The following is a 25,207-nucleotide window of genomic DNA, read 5'->3' as shown; positions in this document are numbered from 1 at the left end:
GTGGGCTCTCAGTAGGGCTCCTAGTCTTGCCAGTCACAGTTTTCCTGGGTGGGAACTCAATACAAACTAACCAGTATACATATTCAGTGACAGTAATCAATCAATCAATCAATCAATCAATCAATCAGTTGTATTTATTGAGCGCTTACTGTGTGCAGAGCACTGGACTAAGTGCTTGGGAAGTACAAGTTGGCAACATATAGAGACAGTCCCTACCCAACAGTGGACAGTAGTGCATATACATGAGCAGGGTTAAGGCTTGACCACAGTGGCGAGTGGCTAATGTGGGGGAGTGGATGCCCGGATGCCTGAGTTCTTCCCTTCCTCCCTCCCTCCCTGGCCTCCGAGGCCAAATCCAAATCCCTACTGTGTGCCTCAGTGTACGCACCCACACATGCACTGGGAGAACCACGGGTTGCTAGGAGGAGACCCTGGCTGGGAAAATATTGGATCTAGTCGGTTGGGGGTCAGGAGGGAGATCAGAGGAGAGGCTAGGACCTCAGATCATTTTAAGGTGCCCGGCTGGGTCCCGGGGCCTGAGGTGTTCCCTGGGGGCCAGGACTCAGTCTGTTTCACTTGCTCAGGTCCAAGGCCCAGGGCTGACGCCGGAATGGCTTTTTGGTGATGAGGAGTATTCCCATTCCTGGTTGTCCGGAACGGCAGTGACAGTGTAAATGACACCCCGTGCCAGACCGAGCCTGACACCGGATAGCTCGGCTGGAGTTATCTGGGAAGAGCCGGCTGTTGTGGGGATGCACTTCAGGGACAGGCTCTCTCCTCGGGCCGGTGGGCAGGGGCAGGGAAGGGGAGGTACTGTCTGTTTGAATACTGGTGCTGCTGCCCACGTTGTCTTCGGCAAAACCCTTCCCTTCCATATCGTGGCCTTCCCGGAAATCCCGGCCCAAGGGTAGGGTCCACCGGGCCCGGAGGGATGGAGTCCGCCCGTCAGCCTGCCCCCCAGCTCTTCCTGACACGCTGGGCCACAGTGTGGGGGTCAGAGACAAGAGAGCCCTGTTCCCAGCTGCTGCCTGGGGCTGCGTCCTCTTCTCTAAGGCAGCCTGCACACACACTGCCCGCTCTTCATGGGGCTGGAGTGTATCCTCTTTCCTGAGAGCGCAGGCCCTCAGGGCCGGCACTGTGGGCAGAAAGCTCATGGGGTCAGGGGGATGGGTGGGGGTCTCTCCCAAGAGTCAAGCGTCCCAGTTACTCTTCTCCCCGGCTCCCGCTCCCCTGCCCCATCCCATCCCGTTCCCCGGCCTTCTTTCTCTCCCTGGATCCCATCCCATTTCCCCCCACTTTACCTCCTTCCCCTCCCCACAGCACCTGTATATATGTATTTATGTTTGTACATATTTATTGCTATATTTTATTTGTACATATTTATTCTATTTAGTTAATATGTTTTGTTTTGTTCTCTGTCTCCCCCTTCTAGACTGTGAGCCCACTGTTGGGTAGGGACCGTCTCTCTATGTTGCCAACTTGGACTTCCCAAGCGCTTAGTACAGTGCTCTGCACCCAGGAAGTGCTCAATAAATACGATTGATTGATTGATTGAACGGTGACCAGGCTCTCTTGCTCCTTGAGTTCGGGCTTCTGTCCCCCTGGCTATCCTGTCATGGCCAGCCATGTTCTCCAGTGGCTCCGCCACACTGGGTGGGGAGGGCTCCCTTCGGCTGAAGAGTGGAAGAAAAGGATGCTGGTAGAATGCCAGCATGGAGAAGCAGCGTGGCTCAGTGGAAAGAGCCTGGGCTTTGGAGTCAGAGGTCATGGGTTCAAATCCTGGCTCCGCCAATTGTCAGCTGTGTGACTTTGGGCAAGTCACTTAACTTCTCTGTGCCTCAGTTACCTCATCTGTAAAAAGGGGATTAAGACTGTGAGCCCCACGTGGGACAACCTGATCACCTTGTAACCTCCCCAGCACTTAGAACAGTGCTTTGCACATAGTAAGCGCTTAATAAATGCTATCATTACATTAATTAATGCCATTCCGCCCTGCCCCTGCCCCATGGGCCAGGGCAGTTCTGGAGATATTCCCTCCTTGTCCAACTTGTGTTACCCTGCCCTGAGCTAGAAGAGTTTGTCCGGGGTCCCATCTAGCCAGGGGACTGCATCCCCCCAACCCGGGAAAGGGTCCATTTGGAGATGATCTTTTCAGCTTCCAAATGGTGGGGCTGAGAGTCGGAGCTGAAATGAGCCACAGGGAAACAAACCCAAGGTTCGTGTCCTGCAGCTGGGCCTCTGGTGCGGAGCCAGGCAGCCACTGTCAGGACTGGGACCAGGTACCCCCGGGGGCCATGCCGACTAGACCACAGGTGCCTTGGGTTCTCCATCAGGGAAATGGGAAGAGCAGTTCAGATCCAACTGTCTGGCTCTCCCCAGGCTGTGCCCAGAAGGCTCTATAGAGCACCAGCCTGGGAGTCAGAGGGCCGGGGTTCTAATTCCGGCTCTGCCCCTTGTCTGCTGTGTGACTTTTTGGTCAAATCAACTTCTCTGTGCCTCAGTTCCCTCATCTGCAAGAGGGGGATTCAATACTACTTCCCCCTCCTACTTAGACTTGTGAGTTTTACGTGCGATCTGGTTATCTCGACTCTACCCCAGGGCTTAGAACAGTGCTCGACACCTAGTAAGTGCTTAACAAATACCATAATTATTATGATATTATTAAAGGGTGAAGTGTATTTCTGATCTAGTAATTCCCCATGCAGAGGTCGAAAGCAGGCCTGGGTCCAGTTAGTAAGAGCTGCTTCTGCGGTTCAGCTCATCTGGGGAAGGCCATGGGTCAATCAGCCAGTCGATCAACTAAAGGTATTTACTGAGCATTGATTGTGTGCAGAGCACCACTTAAGAGAGGGGCCAGACATTTGCAAGCTGAGAATCCCTGGCAGGCTGTTCCTTCCCCTTCTCCTGTCCTTGCCACTGCGGGCTCCATCTCCCGTGCTCAGGGGAGCTGCTCCTCAACTCAAGGACACTGCGTCACCCGGCAACTGGAATGTGAGAAGGGGCTGAAACCAGCTGCCGACTGCAGGCTTCTGCACGATGGGAAGGACTCAGCCACCAGGCCGCGGCCCCTCCGAGCCCGACCCCTTCAAAGCCTTATGGAAGGCACACCTCCTCCAGGAGGCCTTCCCTGACTGAGCCCTCCTTTCCTCTTCTCTCACTCCCTTCTGCGTAGTCCCAACTTGCTCTCTTTGGTCATCCCATCATCATCATCATCACCATGTTCATCATCAATAAATACGATTGATGATGATGATGATCCCCTCACCCCAGCCCCACAGCACTTACAATAATAATAATAATAATAATAATAATAATAATGGCAATTGTTAAGCGCTTGCTATGTGCAAAGCACTGTTCTAAGGGCTGGGGAGGATACAAGGTGATCAGATTGTCCCATGTGGGGCTCACCTCCCCGTTTTACAGATGAGGTAACTGAGGCACAGAGAAGCTAAGTGACTTGCCCAAAGTCACACAGTGGACAGTTGGCGGAGCAGGGATTTGAACCCATGACCTCTGGCTCCAAAGCCCGGGCTCTTAACACTGAGCCATGCTGCTTCATATGTACATTAATGTACATTAGTATGTATTAATGTATATTAATGTCCGTCTCCCCCTCTAGACTGTGAGCTCTTTATGGGCAGGGAATGTACCCATTTATTGTACTATCGTACTCTCCCAAGTGCTTAGTACAGTGCTCTGCACACAGTAAGTGCTCAATAAATATGAATGAATGAATGAAAGAATGCCTCCCTAGTGCTTCCTTTTGGTGCTCCTCCGTACTCGGAGAGCCTGAGCAGAGAGACAGGCTGGCCTGGGCTCTGGCCCCATTCAATCAATCTCATTCAATCAATTAATTGTATTTATTGAGCGCTTACTGTGTGCAGAGCACTGTCTCCCGAGCATTATGGCTGTACCTAGGTCACTGGGCCTCCTCCCACCTTTCCAGGGCTCCTCCTTCCCCCATCCCCTCCCTTCTGGCTGATTGAACTTTAACTGCTTTAACTCTGCCCTCTCCTCATTCATTCATTCAGTCGTATTTATTGAGCGCTTACTGCGTGCAGAGCACTGTACTAAGCGCTTGGGAAGTACAAGTCGGCAACATAGATGGTCCCTACCCAGCAACGAGCTCACAGTCTAGAAGCGGGAGACAGACAACAAAACAAAACAAGGAGACAGGTGTCAAAACCATCAGAACAAATAGAATTATAGCTATATGAAATAAAATTACAGCTATGTGAAAGATAGAATTATAATATAAAATATAGAATTATATTACATAGAATATATATGAATATATTCTATATAAAATATAAAATTATAGCTATGTAGCTATTGTAGAACTTATGGGTCTCCACGATTGTTGGAGCTGTCCCTCAATCTCTGAACGCCCCAGGAATATTCACATCCTAGGAAAGCGACTCCAATATGTTGTTTTGGAACTTGGAACAGCATGGCCTAGTGGAAAGAGCACGGGCCTGAAAGCTAGAGGACTTGGATTCTAATCCTGACCTGCTGTGTGATCTGGGGTAGGTCACTTAACTTCTCCGAGCCTTACTTTCTTCATCTGAAAAATGGGGAATCAATGCCTGTTCTCCCTCTTACTTAGAGTGGGAGCCCCAAGTGGGACAGGGACTGTGTCTGACCCGATTAACTTGTATCTCCCCCAGCACTCCACCCAGGAACATTATTTCTGCATCCTTGTTGACTCCCAAACCCACTGCCTTGACCACTTGTTTTAGACGTTTAACTCCCTCCTCAAGCCCCCTTCCCCCATCCTGCAACCCCTCATCTCTGGCCCCTAATGACTTTGCTACATAATTTATTGATAAAATTGAAACCATAATAATAATGGCATTTATTAAGCGCTTATTATGTGCAGAGCACTGTTCTAAGCATTGGGTAGGATACAAGGTGATCAGGTTGTCCCACATGGGGCTCACAGTCTTCATCCCCATTTTACAGATGAGGTAACTGAGGCACAGAGAAGTTAAGTGACTTGCCCAATGTCACACAGCTGACAGTTGGCAGAGCCGGGATTTGAACTCATGATCCCTGACTCCAAAGCCTGTGCTCTTTCCACTGAGCCACGCTGCTTCTCTTCACAACCATCACAACCATCACTGTGATACGTCACAACCATCAGATGTGATCGCCCTAAAAATCTGCTCTGAAAAGCTCCTCTGCTCCTCTCCAGTCCCTCCCTCCTTCTGCCCCCTTTTGTGACTTTCCCATCTTTCCTAGCACTACCTCAAGAGAAGCAGCAGGGTCTAGTGCATAGAGCATGGGCAGGGGAGTAAGAGGTACCTGGGTTCTAATCCCTGTGCCATGTGTCTCCTGTGTGACTTTGGGTAAGTCACTTCACTTCTCCGGACCTCATTTCTGTAAAATGGAGATTAAGTCCGTGAGCCCCGTGCGGAACAGGGATTGTGTCCAACCTGATTAGCTTATACCTACCCCAGCACTTAGTACAATGCCTTGCACATAGGAAGTGCTTAACAAATGCCATTAAAAAGGAAGGGAAATTTCCCACCTCCTTGCAAAATCCACCCCTCTCCACCTGTGCCTCCGGCCCTCTCTCTTCTTCCTTCCCTGGCTGACGTTTTCAATTGTTTCTTTTCCAAAGACTTCTTCCCCATTGCTTTCAAACATGCCTATGTCTCCCCTATCCTAAAAGAAGTCTCCCTTGACCCCCCTTCCCGGCTCCCTGTAGTTATCGCCCCATCTCCCTCCTACCCTTCCTCTCCAAACTCCTTGAGTGAGTTGTCTATGCCCGTTGTCTCAAGATCCTCTCCTCTAACTCTCTCCTTGATTCCCTCCAATCTGGCTTCCGTCCCCTTCACTCCACAGAAACCACTCTCTCAAAGGCCACCTGTTAATATGTTTTGTTTTGTTCTCTGTCTCCCCCTTCTAGACAGTAAGCCCACTGTTGGGTAGGGACCGTCTCTATATGTTGCAGACTTGTACTTCCCAAGTGCTTAGTACAGTGCTCTGCACACAGTAAGTGATCAGTAAATACGATTGAATGAATGAATCTCCTTCTTGACAAAGCCAACGGCTTCTACTTCATTCTAATCCTCCTCGGCCTCTCAGCCACCTTGGACACTGTCAACCATCCCCTTCTCCTGGAAACATTATCCAACCTTGGCTTCACTGACACCATCTTCCCCTGGTTCTCCTCCTTTCTCTCTGGCCGCTCATTCTCTGTCTCTTTCATGGACTTCTCCTCTGCCTCCCACCCCCTAACTGTGGGGGCCCCTCAAGGCTCAGTACTGGGTCCCCGCCTATTCTCCATCTACACCTAATCCCTTAATAATAACAATAATAATATAAATAATAATAATTATGGTATTTAAGTGCTTACTATGTGCCAGGCACTGTACTAAGCGCTGAAGTGGATACAAGCAAATTGAGTTGGACACTATCCCTGTCCCACATAAGGCTCACAGTCTTAATCCCCGTTTTACAGATGAGGTGACCGAGGCACAGAGAAGTGAAGTATCTTGCCCAACATACTTGGCTGAGTGGGAATTAGAACCCAGATCCTTCTGATTCCCAGGCCTGTGGTCTATCCACTAGGCCACACTGCTTCTCGGAGAGTTCTTGAAGAACCCATTTGCTCCTGTGGCTTCAACTACCATCTCTCTGCAGATGATTCCCAAATCTACACCTCCAGCCTTGACCTTTCTCCTTCTCTGCCATCTTCCATTTCCTCCTGTCTTCAGGACATCACTACTTGGATGTCCGCTGACACCTCAAATTTAACATAATAATTAATAATAATAATGGCATTTAGTAAGTGCTTACTGTGTGCTAAGCGCTGTTCTGAGCTCTAGGGAAGCAGCATGGCTCAGTGGAAAGAGCACGGTCTTGGGAGTCAGAGGTCATGGGTGCTAATCCCGGCTCCGCCACATGTCTGCTGTGTGACCTTGGGCAAGTCACTTAACTTCTCTGTGCCTCAGTGACCTCATCTGTGAAATGGGGATTGACTGTGAGCCCCCCGTGGGACAACCTGATCACCTTGTAACCTCCCCAGTGCTTAGAACAGTGCTTTGCCTATAGTTAAGCGCTTAATAAATGCCATCATCATTATTATTACAAGGTGATCAGGTTGTCCCACGTGGGGCTCACAGTCTTCATCCCCATTTTACAGATGAGGGAAGTGAGGCACAGAGAAGTTAAGTGACTTGCCCAAAGTCACACAGCTGACAAGTGGCGGAGTCGGGATTTGAACCCATGACCTCTGACTCCAAAGCCCGTACTCTTTCCACTGAGCCACACTGCTTCTCTAATATGCCAAAACACATCGCCTCATCTTCCCAAACCCTGCTTCTCCCCCACTTTTCCATCACTGTAGACAGCACAACCATCCTCCCTGCCGCACAAGCAGGTAACCTTAGCATTATCCTCAACCCAGCTCTCTCATTCAACCCACATGGTCAATCTGTCACCAGATCCTTCACAAAATTGGTAAAATCCTCCCTTGTCTCTCCACTCAAACTGTTACCGTGTTAATCCATGCACTTATCCTATCCCACCTGGATTACCGTAGCAGCCTCCTGCTGACCTCCCTCTCCCCATTCCAGTCCATACTTCACTCTGCTGCCCGGATCACTTTTCTAAAAAGAGTTCAACCCATGTTTCCCCACTTCTCAAGAACCTCCAGTGGTTGCCCATCCACCTCTGTGTCAAAGAGAAACTCCTTACCGTCGGCTTTAAAGCCCTCAATCACCTTGCCCCCTCCTGTTTTACCTCTTTGGTTTCCTTACTACAACCCAGTACGCTCATTTTGCTCCTCTAATGCCAACCTACTCAATGTATTTCGACCTCATCTATCTCACCTCTGATCCCTCGCTCTCATCCTCCCTGTGGCCTGGAATTCCCTCCCCCTCCATATGAAACAGATGATCACTCTCCCTCAAACTGCTATTAAAATCACAAATCCTCCAAGAGGCCTTTCCAAAAGCCCTCATTTCCCCATCTCCTTCTCCCTTCTGCATCTCTTTTTCCCTGGATCTCTACCCTTTATTCATCTCGCCCTCAGGACCACAGCACTTAAGTACATAGCCACAATTGTCTTTTTAATGTCAGTCTCCCCCTCTAGCCTGTATGCTTCCTGTAGGTAGGGAAAATGTCTACCAGCTCAGTTATATTTTCCTCTCCCAAGTGCTTACTACAGTTTGCACAGCACGCACTCGATAAATATGATTGATTGATTGATGGCCTTTGGCGGGATCTATTGCTTTCTGTTCCCACTGATAGTCACCGAGAGAGTGGTCTAGAGGAAAGACCCTAAAGCTGGGAGTCGGAGACATGGTTTCTAATCGAGCTCTGTACCTGGTCTCTTGTGTGACCTTGGACTGGTGATTTAACTGCTTTGGGCCTCAGTTTCCTCATTCTTAAAATGGGAATAAAATACCAGCTTTCTCTAACTCTTAAACTGAGTGTCCCAGAAGGGCAGGCACTGTGTTTGATCTGATTATCTTGAATCTACCCCAGTGCTTAGCACAGAGCTTGATGTACAGTAAGAGAAGCAGCGTGACGTAGTGGATAGAGGACGGGCTTGGGAGCCAGAAGGACCTGGGTTATAATTCCGGCTCTGCTACTTGTCTGCTGCGTGACTGTGGGCAAGTCACTTTTATTCTCTGGGCCTCAGTTACCTCATCTGTAAAACGGGGGTTAGATCTGTGAGCCCCGTGTGGGACAGGGACTGCATCCAACCTGATAACCTTGTATCTACCCCAGTGCTTAGAATGGTGATCGGCACATAATAAGTGTAACAAATACCATTAATAACAATGATAATAATGAGTTTAATGTTTTATGACTTAGTCAAAATTTAAAAAACTTCCAGCCTCTGCCCAAGGACCACGAAGGCCTGGCAGAGCATGTGCCCTAGGGGGAATCAATCAATCAATCAATCGTATTTATTGAGTGCTTACTGTGTGAAGAGCACTGTACTAAGCGCTTGGGAAGTACAAGTTGGCAACATATAGAAACAGTCCCTACCCAACAGTGGGCTCACAGTCTAGAAGGGGGAGACAGAGAACAAAACCAAACATATTAACAAAATAAAATAAATAGAATAGATATGTACAAGTAAAATAAATAAATAGAGTAATAAATATGTACAAACATATATACATAGATACATGTGCTGTGGGGAAGGGAAGGAGGTAAGACGGGGGGATGGAGAGGGGGATGAGGGGGAGAGAAAGGAGGGGGCTCAGTCTGGGAAGGCCTCCTGGAGGAGGTGAGCTCTCAGTAGGGCCTTGAAGGGAGGAAGAGAGCTACCTTGGCGGATGGGCAGAGGAAGGGCATTCAATCAATCAGTCGTATTTATTGAGCGCTTACTGTGTGCAGAGCACTGTACTAAGCGCTTGGGAAGTACAAGTTGGCAACATATAGAGACAGTCCCTACCCAAGTGGGCTCCGGGCCAGGGGGATGATGTGGGCTGGGGGTCGATGGCGGGACAGGCAAGAACGAGGCACGGTGAGGAGATTAGCGGAAGAGGAGCGGAGGGTGCGGGCTGGGCTGTAGAAGAAGGGAAGGGAGATGAGGTAGGAGGGGGCGAGGTGATGGACAGCCTTGAAGCCCAGGGTGAGGAGTTTCTGCCTGATGCGCAGATTGATTGGTAGCCACTGGAGATTTTTGAGGAGGGGAGTAACATGCCCAGAGCGTTTCTGGACAAAGACGATCCGGGCAGCGGCATGAAGTATGGATTGAAGTGGGGAGAGACACGAGGATGGGAGATCAGAGAGAAGGCTGATGCAGTAGTCCAGACGGGATAGGATGAGAGCTTGAACGAGCAGGGTAGCGGTTTGGATGGAGAGGAAAGGGCGGATCTTGGCAATGTTGCGGAGCTGAGACCGGCAGGTTTTGGTGACGGCTTGGATGTGAGGGGTGAATGAGAGAGCGGAGTCGAGGTTGCGGGCTTGTGAGACGGGAAGGATAGTAGTGCCATCAACAGTGATGGGAAAGTCAGGGAGAGGGCAGGGTTTGGGAGGGAAGACAAGGAGTTCAGTCTTGGACATGTTGAGTTTTAGGTGGCGGGCAGACATCCAGATAGAGATGTCCTGAAGGCAGGAGGAGATGCGGGCCTAGAGGGAGGGAGAGAGAGCAGGGGCAGAGATGTAGATCTGGGTGTCATCAGTGTAGAGATGATAGTTGAAGCCGTGGGAGTGAATGAGATCACCAAGGGAGTGAGTGTAGATCGAGAAGAGAAGGGGACCAAGCACTGAACCTTGGGGAACCCCCACAGTAAGGGGATGGGAAGGGGAGGAGGAGCCTGCAAAAGAGACTGAGAATGAACGACCGGAGAGATAAGAGGAGAACCATGAGAGGACGGAGTCTGTGAAGCCAAGGTCAGATAGCGTGTTGAGGAGAAGGGGGTGGGCCACAGTGTCGAAGGCAGTTGAGAGGTCGAGGAGGATTAGGGTACAGTAGGAGCCATTGGATTTGGCAAATAGGAAGTCATTGGTGACCTTTGAGAGGGCAGTTTCCGTGGAATGTAGGGGATGGAAGCCAGACTGGAGGGGGTAGAGGAGAGAGTTGGTGTTGAGGAATTTGAGGCAGCGCGTGTAGACGACTCGTTCAAGGAGTTTGGAAAGGAATGGTAGGAGGGAGATGGGGCGATAACTGGAAGGTGAGGTGAGGTCAAGAGAGGGTTTCTTTAGGATGGGAGAGACATGGGCATGTTTGAAGGCAGAGGGGAAGGAACCAGTGGAGAGTGAGCGGTTGAAGATGGAAGTTAAGGAGGGGAGAAGGGATGGAGTGAGAGATTTCATGAGATGAGAGGGAATGGGGTCAGAAACACAGGTGGCCGGAGTAGCACTTGAGAGGAGGGAGGAGAGCTCCTCTGAGGATACTGCTGGGAAGGATGGGAGAGTAGCAGAGAGTGTTGAGAGCTGGGGAGTTGGAGAAGGGGGGGAGTGACTTTGGGGAGGTCAGACCTGATGGATTTAATTTTGTTAATGAAGTAGGAGGCCAGATCGTTGGGGGTGAGGGAAGGAGGAGGGGGAGGAACCGGGGGCCTGAGAAGGGAGTTGAATGCATGCACTTGAAGGATGAGTTGAAGGATGAGTTGAAGGATGCAAGGGAGGAGCAGGATAAGGGGAAGTAAGCGGGGAGGTGGAAGAAAGGGACGAAAGGAGGAAGGGAGAGAGGGTTGTGAGGAGGCAGGGGAGAATAGAGGGTTGGGAGAGAAGACAAGGGGCAAGATGGAAATTGAGAAAGGAAGGCAGGGGGCCCGAGGTGGGGACTGACGACCAGTGAATTGCTTGTGTCTTAACTCTGTGGAGCGGAGATAGAGGCTGAGGGAGGCCAAGGCAGGTGAACTCTGTCCTCAGAGCTGTGATCAGCATTCAGAGCCGACCTGCCGGCCACCAGCTGGGAAGGTGACCTCTCCACCTTCACGTCCGGCCCTGTGAGGGGCCACTGGGCCCCTGGATTGTTCGAGGACAAAGGGCCAAGTCAAACGGTGAGGTTGAGGGTCAGAGGGGGCTCGGGCCCCAGCTGAAGGAGCGGAGGATGGGTGGAGGGGGCTGGGGGTGGTACTAATGGGCCTGTGTCCTTTCTCCTCTCAGCCCTGCCGCCTGCAAACAGGTTAGACTCAAGGGCCTCCCAGCAGCAGCTTCCGGATGAGGTCCCCAGAGGCCGCTGACCGAGGAACCGACTGGAAAGCCCGAAGAGCCAAGTGCCCGTCCAGCACCGGCCCCGTTCCTGGGTGACCCCGATCAGTCACCTCGCCACCCTGGGCCTCAGTTTCCCCATCTGGAAGATTGTGAGGGAGCCGGGGGATGCACCGTGTTTCTGGGGTCTGAGCGGTGAGTATTGCCTCGCGAAGGACATTCTGAGCCTCGGCCGGCACGGTCGATTACTGACACACCAAGGGGTTAAGCTGTTGACCTCATCTTAGCTCAGAGGAAAGAGCCCGGGCTTTGGAGTCGGAGGTCGTGGGTTCAAATCCCGGCTCCGCCAACTGTCAGCTGTGTGACTTTGGGCAAGTCACTTAACTTCTCTGTGCTTCAGTTACCTCATCTGTAAAATGTGGATTAAGACTGTGAGTTCCCCATGGGACAACCTGATCACCTTGTAACCTCCCCAGTGCTTAGAACAGTGCTTTGCACATAGTAAGCACTTAATAAATGCCATTATTATTATTATTATTATTGAGGGGTCTGGGAGGAGGCAGGAGTGTCTGGGAAGCTGGGGGCTTTGTCGGAACAGTGGAGAGAGAGAGAAGGAAATGAGGAGGGGCTTGGGGGCAGTTAGAGTGTCCCAGGGGCAAGCAGGGGAGTCCAGGGATAGTCAAGGGGACCCTAGATACAGCTAAGGACAGCTAGGAGGGCCCAGAGGACAGCAGCAGGCTGAGGGGAAGAGGAGCATGAAAAGAAAAAAAAGGATTGGAAACAGACAATCCCTTAATAATAATACTATTAATAATAATAATTATGGAATGTAAGTGCTTACTCTGTGCCAGGCACTGTACTATGTATTACAAGCAAATTGGGTTGGACACGGTCCCCATCCCACAAGGAGACTCACAGTCTTAATCCCCATTTTACAGATGAGGGAACTGAGGCCCGGAAAAATGAAATGACTTGCCCAAGGTCACACGGCAGACAAGTGGAGGAGCCGGGATTAGAAGCCGGGTGACTCCGGCTCTCAGGCCCGTGCTCTATCTACTGGACCATGCTGCTTCTGTCCACATTTGCTGTTCCGTTGCCTTCGTCCTTAGGAGTGTCTGGCTTTGACCGAGGCCCCCCTCGTCCCCCTCTCCATCCCCCTCATCTTACCTCCTTCCCTTCCCCACAGCACCTGTATATATGTATATATGTTTGTACATATTTATTACTCTATTTATTTTACTTGTACATATCTATTCTATTTATTTTATTTTGTTAGTATGTTTGGCTTTGTTCTCTGTCTCCCCCTTTTAGACTGTGAGCCCACTGTTGGGTAGGGACCGTCTCTATATGTTGCCAACTTGTACTTCCCAAGCGCTTAGTACAGTGCTCTGCACACAGTAAGCACTCAATAAATACGATTGATTGATTGATTGATTGCTGCGGACTGTGGGTCAGGCCGGCCTCTCTGCTGTTCTGGTCTCCCAGCAACCCCACCAGTTCCCGGCATCCATCATCCATATGCTGGATCATCTGACACTAGCCTGGTTTCTCAGTATCTCTAAACATTTCCTCTGTCCTCTGCCCTTCTTGCTTCCATTCCTTGCCTCAGCTCAATCCACAGCAGGTGCTTGCTGACTCCTCTTCTCTGTTTATGAAAACAAACTCTAAAATAGCAGAAAAACAATACGACTCCAGCTCCCTTCCCTAGTCTTAATTTCCCACGATTATAGGGCCAAATCTGTCCTGCTCAGCCTCTGCCCATCCTCCCTCTTCCTGGACCACTGAAATCCTGCTTAAGGGCCCACCAGGATCATCAATCAATCAATCAATCAATCAATTGTATTTATTGAGTGCTTACTGTGTGCAGAGCACTGTACTAAGTGCTTGGGAAGTAGTGGATAGAATATGTGCCTGAGAGGCAGAAGGACCTAGGTTCTAATCCTGGCTCCACCACATGTCATTCATTCATTCATTCAATAGAGTAATAAATACGTACAAACATATATACATATATACAGGTGCTGTGGGGAGGGGAAGGAGGTAAGGAGGGGGGGATGGGGAGGGGGAGGAGGGGGAGAGGAAGGAAGGGGTTCAGTCTGGGAAGGCCTCCTGGAGGAGGTGAGCTCTTCATTCATTCATTCAATCGTATTTATTCATTCATTCAATCGTATTTATTGAGCGCTTACTGTGTGCAGAGCACTGTACTAAGGGCTTGGGAAGTCCAAGTTGGCAACATACAGAGACAGTCCCTACCCAACAGCGGGCTCACTGTCTAGAAGGGGGAGACAGACAACAAAGCAGAACATATTAACAAAATAAAATAGAGTAAATATGTACAAATAAAGTAAATAGAGTAATAAATGCATACAAACATATACAGGTGCTGTGGGGAGGGGAAGGAGGTAAGGCGGGGGGGATGTCTGCTGTGTGACCTTGGGCAAGTCACTTCACTTCTCTGGGCCTCAGTTACCTCATCTGTAAAATGGGGATAAGAGTGTGAGCCACATGGGTCATGGACTGTGTCCCACCTCATTAGCTTATGCCTCCCCCAGCTCTTAGAACAATGCTTGGCACATAGTGAAAGCTTAACAAGTTCCATAATTGCTATTATTATTATTAGGTCCTCTCCCTCTTCCTTACTGACTCCCCAATCCTCTCTGCTCCATTTTGGCTTCTCCCAGTTTGACTATCCTTCCTGATTCATCCAAGCCCTAGGCTATTTGGCTATGAGTCCAGCCCCCAGTGACCTCAGGGACCCCCTGCCAATTTCTTTGAGACCACCCAGGCCGCTGGGTGGTGGGTATTTTTGATGCTGGTCCTCTAAGGTCTGGATTGAATACGGGATTCATTCAATTGAATTCATTCAACCCTCCCTCCCAGCCGATACCCAAACAACAGGTGGAACATTTCTCTCCCTGTGGCTGCTTCTCCACCCCCCCCATCTTACCTCCTTCCCTTCCCCACAGCACCTGTATATATGTATATGTGTTTGTACATATTTATTACTCTATTTATTCATTTATTTATTTATTTTACTTGTACATATCTATTCTATTTATTTTATTTTGTTAGTATGTTTGGTTTCGTTCTCTGTCTCCCCCTTTTAGACTGTGAGCCCACTGTTGGGTAGGGACTGTCTCTATATGTTGCCAATTTGTACTTCCCAAGCGCTTAGTACAGTGCTCTGCACATAGTAAGCGCTCAATAAATACGATTGATGATGATGATGATGATGCTTGACTGGACTCCGGATGGGAGGGAGGGTTGGGGAGAGAGAAAGGGGAAGAGGAAGCCTCCGTCCGGAGGAGGGGTAGGTGAAAGGACTCCTGGATTCTGGTGCCAGCCCGGCTGCTGACTGAAGGTGATCTTGGGTCATTTCCCGCTTCTAAATCAGGATTTTACTCTAGATCTCTGGCTGGGAGGAGATTAAGATCCGTAGAGAGCTGGGGGAAAAAATAGAGCCATAAATAGGACATAATAGTATAATTAGTCACAGATCTGAGCTATAAAATGATTTAGATCTTTCCCTCTCTGCTGGTTCAGAAAATGCCGGGGGAAGGCTGGAGGTGCCAGCCAGTCGGGGGCAGGGGGCTGGTTGTGATGGGCAGCTCAGCCCGGCATGGCACGGGGTAGGTGACGTGTGATCGGGGACATGGGGTCCGCGGGGTGTAATAATAATAATAATTACATTTATTAAGCGCTTACTATGTACAAAGCACTGTTCTAAGCGCTGAGGAGGTTACAAGGTGATCCGGTTGTCCCACGGGGGGCTCGCCGTCTTAATTCCCATTTTCCAGATGAGGTAACTGAGGCCCAGAGAAGTTAAGTGACTTGCCCAAAGTCACACAGCTGATAATTGGGATTTGAACCCATGACCTCTGACTCCAAAGCCCGGGCTCTTTCCACCGAGCCACGCTGCTTCTCACCCACACATGCTTTGCTCCCAGGCCAGCCTCTCCACCCAGAGAACGTGGAGGGAACGGAAGGCCTATGGGAACACACCGGTAGAATAATAATTGTGATATTTGTTAAGTGCTTACCAAGTGCCAGACATCATACTAACGCCGGGGTGGATACAAGCAAATCAGGTTGGATACAGTCCCGGGCCCACTTGGGGCTCACAGTCTCAATCCCCATTTTACCAGTGAGGCCACCGAGTCACAGAGAAGTAAAGTGACTTGCCCAAGGCTTCACAGCAGGCAAGTGGGTGAGCCCACTGTTGGGTAGGGACCGTCTCTATATGTTGCCAATCCCAAGCGCTTAGTACAGTGCTCTGCACACAGTAAACGCTCAATAAATACGATTGAATCAATGAATGAATGAAAGTGGGGAAGCGGGATTAGAACCCAGGGCCTTCTGACTCTCAGGTCTGTGCTCTATCCATTATGCCATGAACGTCCTTGAGCTGGCATGAGCCTTGAGGGGTTATCTGTTCAAGCGCGTAATACTGTGCTTTGCACAAAGGAAGCGCTTAATAAATTAAATTGAATGAATGAATGAATCAATCAATCGTATTTATTGAGCACTTACTGTGTGCAGAGCACTGTACTAAGTGCTTATCTGGTCCTCCTGCCCTCTGACTCGGGACAGGTGAACAGCTAAGCCTCTAGGAGAGAAGGCTGTCTTTTCCATTTTGAAAGACTTTCAGGGTTGGGAACTCCACACCTTCCCTGGTCTTTTATCCCAGTGATAATCAAAAGGTTTTCCCACAGGCCCATCAAACTCTTTCTTGATGCAAAATAGTACAGTGCTAAGCACTTAGTACAGTGCTCTGCACACAGTAAGTGCTCAATAAATACGATTGAATGAATACAGGGGCCAAGCCCTTTCTTGGACCCGAATAACAGCAGGCCACTCTCCTTCCCATAAGGAACTCTCAGGGAGGAGGAGGCCATTATTGTCGTCAGCCCTTGTTAGAGACCTTCTCTTTCCCAGGGGATAATAATAATGGTATTTTTAAAGCACTTACTATGTGTCAAGCACTGTGCTAAGCACTGGGGTAGATGCAAGATAATCAGATCCCTTATGGAGCTCAGTCTGAGTAGGTGGGAGAACAGATATTGGATCCTCATTTGACAGGTAAGGGAACTGAGAACCAGAGAAGTGAAGTGACTCACTCAAGGTCACACATCGGGCAAGTGGCAGAGCTGGGATTAGAACCCAGGCCTGAACACTTGCTACTAGGCCACGCTGTTTTCACAATGTGGAGATTGGGGATACAACCCCAATCCCTCTCAGCATCCTCTGAGGGCCTGCTTTCCACCCTGTTAATCATTGTTGCAGTTCTTTTCTGCAAACCCAATGGACCGTGGTGCTGCCCACCTTCAGTGACCTCCAAAAATGCCACCTCCTACTATTCATTCATTCATTCAATCGCATTTATTGAGTGCTTACTGTGTGCAGAGCACTGTACTAAGCGCTTGGGAAGTACAAGTTGGCAACATATAGGAGATTAGAGGCAGAGGAGCGGAGGGTGCGGGCTGGGCTGGAGAAGGAGGGAAGGGAGGTGAGGTAGGAGGGGGCCAGGGGATGGACAGCCTTGAAGCCCAGGGTGAGGAGTTTCTGCCTGATGCAGAGGTTGATTGGTAGCCACTGGAGATTTTTGAGGAGGGGAGTAACATGCCCAGAGTGTTTCTGCACTACTACTACTACTAGAAGCTTCCCTGATGAGTCCTCAGTACTCTGAGTCATAGAGACCCACCAACAACCTCCAGCACGTAGACTTTTTATTTTTATATAATTTAATTGTACCCCTCATAAATGTCCTTTGATTACCCGATATGTAAATGTGTTCCTGTCTCCCTCCAGGACTGGAGTGTCAGCTTCTTGTGGGCAGAGAATGGTAATAATGGCAATTATTATTATTAACAGGAGTAACGGCATTTATTAAACGCTTATCCTGTATGAGATACAATGTTATCAGGTGAGTCTCTGCCCCACAGGAGTCTCATAGTCTGTCCGAGGGGAAGCAGATGAAGGAACTGAGGCCCAGAGAGGCTAAAAGAGAAGCAGCGTGGCTAAGAGAAGCAGCGTGGCTCAGTGGAAAGAGCACGGGCTTTGGAGTCAGAGGTCATGGGTTCAAATTCCGGCTCTGCCAGTTGTCAGCTGTGTGACTTTGGGCAGGTCACTTAACTTCTCTGGGCCTCAGTTACCTCATCTGTAAAATGGGGATTGACTGTGAGCCCCACGTGGGACAACCTGATCACCTTGTATCCGCCCCCCCCAGTGCTTAGAACAGTGCCTTGCACATAGTAAGCGCTTAACAAGTACCATTGTTATTATCTGGGTGTCATCAGTGTAGGGATGATAGTTGAAGCCATGGGAGCGAAGGAGGTCACCAAGGGAGTGAGTGTAGATCGAGAACACTCAATCATATTTATTGAGTGCTTACTGTGGGCAGGGCACTGCTCTAAACGCTTGGGAGGGCACCATTTTATTTATTCATTCAATCGTATTTATTGAGTGCTTACTGTGGGAAGGGCACTGTTCTAAAAGCTTGGGAGGGCACCATTTCATTCATTCAGTCAATCGTATTTATTGAGCGCTTACTGTGTGCAGAGCACTGTACTCAGCGCTTGGCAAGTACAAGTTGGCAACATATAGAGACGGTCCCTACCCAACAGTGGGCTCACAGTCTAGAAGGGGGAGACAGAGAACAAAACAAAACATATTAGCAAAATAAAATAAATAGAATAAATATGTACAAGTAAAATAAATAAGTAAATAGAGTAATAAATCCATACAAACGTATATACATATATACAGGTGCTGTGGGGAAGGGAAGGAGGTAAGGCGGGGGGAATGGAGAGGGGGAGGAGGGGGAGAGGAAGGAGGGGGCTCAGTCTGGGAAGGTCTCCTGGAGGAGGTGAGCTCTCAGTAGGGCCTTGAAGGGAGGAAGAGACCATGGAGTGGTACAACAGCACTGTTAGAGACGTTCCCTGCCCACGGTGAGCCTACAGTCTAGAGTGGGAGACACACATTAATATAAATAAATAATTGACCGATGTATACATAAGTACATAGAAAAGTAGTGTGGCCTAGTGGATAAAGCACAGGCCTGGGAGTCAGAAAGACCAGGGTTCTAATTCAATCAATCAATCAATCGTATTTATTGAGTGCTTACTGTGTGCAGAGCACTAATTCCAGCTCTGCCCCTTATCTGCCGTGTGGTTTGGGGCAAGTCCCTTCATTCATTCATTCATTCATTCAATCGTATTTATTGAGCGCTTACTGTGTGCAGAGCACTGGACTAAGCGCTTGGGAAGTACAAGTTGGCAACATATAGAGACGGTCCCTACCCAACAGCGGGCTCACAGTCTACAAGGGGGAGACAGACAACATAACAAAATAAAATAAATAGAATAGTAAATATGTACAAGTAAAATAAATAGAATAGTAAATATGTACAAGTAAAATAAATAGAGTAATAAATATGTACAAACATATATACAGGTGCTGTGGGGAGGGGAAGGAGGTCTGTCACGACAAGAGTCGACCTGTTGGAGAGCTAATCATATAATGGCAGCAATTCACAACTGAATCTCCGTGTCCTTATCTTTTCTCTGGGCCTCAGTTGCCTCATCTGTAAAATGGGGATTAAATCCTATTCCCTCCTACTTAGACCATAAACTCCATGCAAGACAGGGACTGTGTTCTATCTGATTATCTTGAAATCAACCCCAGCGCTTAGTACAGTGCCTGGCATGTAGTGAACACTTAACACGTACCTTTAAAAAAAATAACCCTATGTTGACTCAGCAAGGAAGCACCATTATTTAAAAAGCCATCATGGATTATTACACCTCTGTTAATACAAGGATGCTATATGCCCATTGTTGGGTAGGGACTGTCTCTATATGTTGCCAACTTGTACATCCCAAGCGCTTAGTACAGTGCTCTGCACAAAGTAAGCGCTCAATAAATACGGTTGAATGAATGAATATATTTGTATCCTGCTAATGTACTTTCTATCTAATATGCATACATTAGGAGGCCTTCCCAGACTGAGCCCCTTCCTTCCTCTCCCCCTCGTCCTCCTCTCCATCCCCCCATCTTACCTCCTTCCCTTCCCCACAGCACCTGTATATGTGTATATATGTTTGTACATATTTATTACTCTATTTATTTATTTGTTTATTTTACTTGTACATATCTATTCTATTTATTTTATTTTGTTAGTATGGTTTTGTTCTCTGTCTCCCCCTTTTAGACTGTGAGCCCACTGTTGGGTAGGGACCGTCTCTGTATGTTGCCAACTTGTACTTCCCAAGCGCTTAGTGCAGTGCTCTGCACACAGTAAGCGCTCAATAAATACGATTGATGATGATGATGACGATGATGAGTCTTCCACAGTGCACTGGTAACACGCTTCCCAGAGGATGTGGAGGAATCGGAGGTGGTTGAGATAAAAGTGGAAAACGGCTCCACTTAATCAATACTGAGCACCTACTCTGTGCAGAGCACTGGACTAAATGCTTGGAAGCGTACAGTACCTTAGTGTTGGTAGACGTGATCCCTGTCCTCAAGTGCTTACGGTGTTTTCTTTCCTCTCTCCTCATATATCTGCCACCAGTCCCCTCTTCCCCTATTCATTTTTAGAGTGGGAGCCCCCAACAAGGTAAGCACCATGTCTAATTCTTCCCTGAGAATCGAGGAGCAGTGTGGCTAAGTGGAAAGAGCCCGAACCTGGCTTCTAATCCCAGCTCCACCACTTATCTGCTGTGGGACTTCGGGCGAGTCACTTCACTTCTCTGTGCTTCAGTTATTTCACTTGTAAAAGGAGGATTAAGGCTGTGATAAAATCCTACTCCCTCCTAACCGGACTGTGATCCCCACGGGGGACAGGTCCAACCCAACTATAATAATAATAATAATAATGTTGGTATTTGTTAAGCGCTTACTATGTGCAAAGTCTTCTATCTACTCCAGCACTTAGTACTTAGTTCCTGGCACAGAGGAAGTGCTTAACAAATACCAAAAAAAAAGTTACCTTGAATCTACCCCAGCGCTTAGGACAGTGCCTGGCAAATAGTAAATACTTAACAAATAGCAAAAAAAGCCACAAAAAAACCCCAACAAAAACCTAAAAAACACAAAAACCTGTGTTCATTCATTCAATCGTATTTATTGAGCACTTACTGTGTGCAGAGCACTGTACTAAGCGCTTGGGAAGTACAAGTTGGCAACATATAGAGACGGTCCCTATCCAACAGTGGGCTTCTCAACTCTTAGTACAATGCTCTGCACACAATAAACACTTAATAAATTAATTCATTCATTCAATTGTATTTATTGAGGGCTTCCTGTGTGCAGAGCACTGTACTAAGCGCTTGGGAAGTACAAGTTGGCAACATATAGATACGGTCCCTACCCAACAGTGGGCTTCTCAACTCTCAGTACAATGCTCTGCACACAATAAACACTTAATAAATTCATTCATTCATTCGTATTTATTGAGCGCTTACTGTGTGCAGAGCACTGTACTAAGCGCTTGGGAAGTACAAGCTGGCAACATATAGATACGGTCCCTACCCAACAGTGGGCTTCTCAACTCTTAGTACAATGCTCTGCACACAATAAACACTTAATAAATTCATTCAATCGTATTTATTGAGCGCTTACTGTGTGCAGAGCACTGTACTAAGCGCTTGGGAAGTACAAGTTGGCAACATATAGAGACGGCCCCTACCCAACATCGGGCTCACAGTCTAGAAGGGGGAGACTGACAACAAAACAAAACATATTAACAAAATAAAATAAATAGAATAGTAAATGTGTACAAGTAAAATAAAGAGAGTAATAAATATGCACAAACATATATACAGGTGCTGTGGGGAGGGGAAGGAGGTAAGGCGGGGGGATGGGGGCAGGAGAGGAAGGGGGGGAATAATATAATGGTGGTATTTGTTAAGCGCTTACTGTGTGCAAAGCACTGTTCTAAGCGCTGGGGGGATACAGGGTGATTAGGTTGTCCCATGAGGGGCTCAGTCTTAATCCTCATTTTACAGGTGAGGGAACTGAGGCACAGAGAAGTGAAGTGACTTGCCCAAAGTCACACAGCAGACAAGCGGCGGAGCCGGGATTAGAACCCATGACCTCTGACTCCCAAGCCCAGGCTCTTTCCACTGAGCCACGCTGCTTCTCTATAAATGCTATCAGTACTACTTCTATATGTTTGTACATATTTATTACTCTATTTATTTATTTATTTATTTATTTTACTTGTACATATCTATTCTATTTATTTTATTTTGTTAGTATGTTTGGTTTTGTCTCCCCCTTTTAGACTGTGAGCGCACTGTTGGGTAGGGACTGTCTCTATATGTTGCCAATTTGTACTTCCCAAGCGCTTAGTACAGTGCTCTGCACACAGTAAGCGCTCAATAAATACGATTGATTGATTGATTGATTGATTGATTGATAGTACTTCTATTAGTGCCTAGTGAAGCAGTGTGGTCAAGTGGATAGAGCATGGGCCTGGCCATCGGAAGGACTGGGTTCTAATCCTAGCTCTACCATTTGCCTCCTGTGTGATCTTGGGCAAGTCACTTCTCTACGCGTCAGTTATCTCATATGTAAAATGGGGATTAAGTCTGTGAGCCCCATGTGGAACAGGGGTGGTGTTCAACCTGATTATAGTTTCTCTAGAGCTAACACAGAATAATTGGATGTCCTTGCCTCCCAGGGCCTCTAGTGTTTTCGTTTGTTTGTTTTTAATCAGTTTGTCACTGTGGAATCGTGTGGTGATAAGGTGTCAGCACGCTTTGTTTCCCCTCTCCAGTCCCCTCCCCTGCTTTTTAATTTCAGATTGTGAAACCCCGCAGCCCCCTCCCTCCCTCCCCTCCTCAAGGGACAGGGACCATGTCCAATTCCCAGCTCTTAATTAGTTTTCTGCACAAAATTAGCACTCACTAACAATCAATCAATGCTATTTATTGAGTACTTACTATCTGAAGAGCACTGTACTTAGTGCTCGGGATAATACACTATAACAGTCTGTAGACATGTTCCCTGCCCACAAAGAGCTTACAGTCAATAAATATTACTATTACTGCTCTTAGTCTTTTCTCTTTTTGAAAGGGCAGGCATAGAGAGCATCATCCGTCAGCTACTTATGTCTCTGAGCATTTTTGAAAGCCCCAGTTCTAGTGATTGTCTGTTAGGAAAATCAACCCCAGATAAGTGGTAATAATAATTATAATTGTGGTATTTGTTAAGCACTTTCTATTTGTCAGTAATCGTTCTAAGTGCTGGGGTAGATACAAGACAATCGGGTCCCACATGGGGCTCACAGTCTTAAGTCTTATCTCCTTCCCCACAGCACCTGTATATATGTATATATATGTTTGTACAGATTTATTACTCTATTTATTTTACTTGTACAGATCTAGTCTATTTTATTTTGTTAATATGTTTGGTTTTGTTCTCTGTCTCCCCCTTCTAGACTGTGAGCCCACTGTTGGGTAGGGACTGTCTCTATATGTCGCCAACTTGTACTTCCCAAGCACTTAGTACAGTGCTCTGCACACAGTAAGTGCTCAATAAATATGATTGATTGATTGATTGATTGATTACCTTGTATCTACCCAGGGCTTAATACAGTGCCTGGCACATAGTAGGTGCTTAACAAATACCACCATTATTATTATTATTATTAGTATTATTATCATCACTGTTATTCCAGTCCCTTCTCAAGGTCACACCTGGAGAGTTTCCAGTACTCTGGAGGGACCTTTCAGATAAGAGAGAAGTTTGTAGACTGGAGGAGTTTAGAGATTAGAGGATTTTATAGACTAGAGGACGAGAGGAGATTACAGAGTGGAGGTGAAGTTTATAGACTAGAGTTTATAGGCTAGAGGAGTTTTCAGACTAAAGGAGGAATTTATAGAGTAGAGGAGGACTTTACAGACTAGAGAAGCTCTTCCCGCTAGACCACACTGCTTCTTTAGGTAAGGATGCATTTCTGCCAAGATGGTTTGGGTCAGGTGGAGAGGGCCCAGACTTTGGGGGTCTCTTTTGTATTGTCCTTTCCCAATCAATCAATCAATCAATCAATCAATCGTATTTATTGAGCGCTTACTGTGTGCAGAGCACTGTACTAGGCACTTGGGAAGTACAAATTGGCAACACATAGAAACAGTCCCTACCCAACAGTGGGCTCACAGTCTAGAAGACTCAGCTCTGCACGTAGAAAGATTCAATAAACAATACAGATTGATTAATTAATTGGTGGCCCCAGAGTTGTATAGGTTAGGGGAGATCATGTGTGTGTGTGTGTTGGTGAGAGCTGGAATAAATGGTCGGAAGAGTTGAGCAGTAGTGCTCAATAATGGACCTTATTGAGTACTTGCAGTGTACTAAGCGCTTGGGAGAGTACAACAGAGTTGGTAGAAATGTTCCCTGCCCACAATGAGCTTACAGTCTAGAGGTACTGGGTACGGAGCTGAATTCATCAGTGGTATTTGTTGACAACCTACTGAAGACTAAGATCTCCTTTTTGTTCTCTCCGACCTCCCTTATCTCTTTCTCCTCTTCTTTTTTCCTTTTTGTCCAGGTAATTTTCAGAGGGACTCAAAGCCCTGGTTGAAGACCTCTGGGCTAAATAATAACGATGGTATTTGTTAAGCGCTTACTATGTGCCAGGCACTGTTCTAAGCGCTGGGGTGGTTACAAGCAAATCGGGCTGGATCTAGTCCCTGTCCTATGTGGGGCTCACAATCTCAAGTTCCCCGTTTTACGGACAAGATAACTGAGGTCCAGAGAAGTGAAGTGACTTGCCCAAGATCACCCAGCAGATAAGTGGTAGAGTAGGGATTAGAACCCATGACCTTCTGACTTTGAGGCCCATGCTCTATCCACTTCACCATGCTGCTTTTCAGTGAGTTACAGCCATTAGCGTTATTTAGTCTAGAGAATCAATCATTTATTCAATCAACTGATGGTATTTATTGAATGCCTAATTATCAGAGAGCACTGTACTAAGCACTTGGGAGAGCACAGTACAATGCAGTTGGTAGTTACGATCCCTGACTGCAAGGAACTTGGAGTCTGATGGGGAAGACACAGACTGTAAGCTCATTGTGGGAAGGGAACACTGTTATATTGAATTCTTCCAAGTGTCCTCTGCACCCAGTAAGTGCTCAATAAATACCATTGATTGATTGACTCATTGAAATAAATTTCAGGCAAGAGAAGTAACAGAATGCAAGTGTCTAGACTGTAGGCCTGTTGTGGGCAGGAAATGTGTTTATATTGTACTCTCCCAAGCATTCTGCACAAAGTGCTCAATAAATACCACTGATTGATTGATTGACTGAAGTAAATTTCAGGTAAGAGAAGTAAAGGCGTGTAAGTGTCTAGACTGTAGGTTTGTTGTGGGCAGTAAATGTGTTTATATTGTACTCTCCAAAGCGTTCTGCACACAGTAAGTGCCCATTCATTCATTTGTTCATTCAATCATATTTATTGAGCGCTTACTGTGTGCAGAGCACTGTACTAAGCGCTTGGGAAGTACAAATCGGTAACATATAGAGACGGTCCCTACCCAACCATGGGCTCACAGTCTAGAAGGGGGAGACAG

At 47.6% G+C, this 25,207-nt stretch overlaps 1 protein-coding gene across 1 annotated transcript in view; it reads left to right on the top strand.

Moving 5' to 3' along the window:
* The window catches only part of GAL3ST1 (galactose-3-O-sulfotransferase 1), a 51,201-nt gene that overhangs the window by 9,498 nt on the left and 16,496 nt on the right, over positions 1-25,207 (top strand). The window contains exon 2 of the mRNA XM_038763114.1: positions 11,584-11,823. The gene's annotated coding sequence lies outside the window, so the exon portion shown is untranslated. The remainder of the gene's footprint in view (positions 1-11,583; positions 11,824-25,207) is intronic.

This window comes from Tachyglossus aculeatus, chromosome 21 (genome assembly GCF_015852505.1).
Source record: "Tachyglossus aculeatus isolate mTacAcu1 chromosome 21, mTacAcu1.pri, whole genome shotgun sequence".
Taxonomy (NCBI): domain Eukaryota; kingdom Metazoa; phylum Chordata; class Mammalia; order Monotremata; family Tachyglossidae; genus Tachyglossus; species Tachyglossus aculeatus.
The sequence above is the reverse complement of the archived record's forward strand: the minus strand, read 5'-3'. Positions and strand labels throughout refer to the sequence as shown.